Genomic DNA, 1603 nt, shown 5'->3' with positions numbered 1-1603 from the left:
AAGGAATTATCAAAACCTAATAAGAGTAATATTTACAAATGTTATCAAACTGAACAGAACAAGGTGTACAACCACCTCTCAAAATAATGCAACTTTAAGTTACATTTAAAAATGGATACGGATATAGGAGACTTGGAAATTGCTTCTGGGAGTGAGATCGAGCCAGAGACCCTTCGATAAAGAAAAGAGTTCTGTGCCTTGGCAGGACGACACTTGGGGACATTCAGATTGTTCCTGTTCCTAGCATTATGTTGATGTATACTGGAGTGTTTCCTGAACAATCTAGTAAGATAATTAGTGGCAAGATTATTCATGCATTTATACACAAGTATGGCATCTCTTATGGTGAACAAATCAGACACAGGCAAAAGCTTCAGTTCCTTAAAGGAACAGTCCACCGTACTTCCATAATTAAATATGCTCTTATCTGAATTGAGACGGGCTGCTCCGTACCTATCCGAGCTTTGCGCGACCTCCCAGTCAGTCAGACGCAGTCAGACGCGCTGTCACTCCTGTTAGCAATGTAGCTAGGCTCAGTATGGCCAATGGTATTTTTTGGGGCTGTAGTTAGATGCGACCAAACTCTTCCGCGTTTTTCCTGTTTACATAGGTTTATATGACCAGTGATATGAAACAAGTTCAGTTACACAAATTGAAACGTAGCGATTTTCTATGCTACGGAAAGTCCGCACTATAATGACAGGCGTACTAACACCTTCTGCGCGCTTCGGCAGCGCATTGATACGGAGCTCAGATATCAATGCGCTGCCGAAGCACGCAGAAGGTGTTAGTACGCCTGTCATTATAGTGCGGACTTTCCGTAGCATAGAAAATCGCTACGTTTCAATTTGTGTAACTGAACTTGTTTCATATCACTGGTCATATAAACCTATGTAAACAGGAAAAACGCGGAAGAGTTTGGTCGCATCTAACTACAGCCCCAAAAAATACCATTGGCCATGCTGAGCCTAGCTACATTGCTAACAGGTGTGACAGCGCGTCTGACTGCGTCTGACTGACTGGGAGGTCGCGCAAAGCTCGGAGAGGTACGGAGCAGCTCGTCTCAATTCAGATAAGAGCATATTTCATTATGGAAGTACGGTGGACTGTTCCTTTAAGAGTAGGTGTTATGTGATCATATTTACTGTACGCTGCCCAGACAGAATTCAGGTAGCAAAATTCTGGATTAGCTAACTTATGAACTCAATGTTTCTTGTGAAGGGTACAAGTAGCCATTGCCTGGTATAGCTTTTTGGTTTATCGATAAAAATATCAGAATACGATTGTTTTTTTTTTTGGGGGGGGGGGGGGGGGGGGGGGGGGGGCATGATTGAACAATTTAAAATGCACAGAAGGTATTAAAACAGTTGAAGAAGAACTGATTTAATAATTAAAGGACTGTAGAATATACTTCCCAAATACATAGTGTATATTGTTTGCATTTCTTCACAGCCATTAAACATAATAAGTAAGTCACAGAAAAAAAGGGGTTATATAACTATCTGTTATATAGCGGTAATATAAAATGTATCACATCTAGTGATAACAGTCCATATAATGTAATGTACATGAAGTATAAAAATCAGAAAAAAAATAATATATT

This window comes from Neoarius graeffei, chromosome 11 (genome assembly GCF_027579695.1).
Source record: "Neoarius graeffei isolate fNeoGra1 chromosome 11, fNeoGra1.pri, whole genome shotgun sequence".
Classification (NCBI taxonomy): Eukaryota; Metazoa; Chordata; class Actinopteri; order Siluriformes; family Ariidae; genus Neoarius; species Neoarius graeffei.
The sequence above is the reverse complement of the archived record's forward strand: the minus strand, read 5'-3'. Positions refer to the sequence as shown.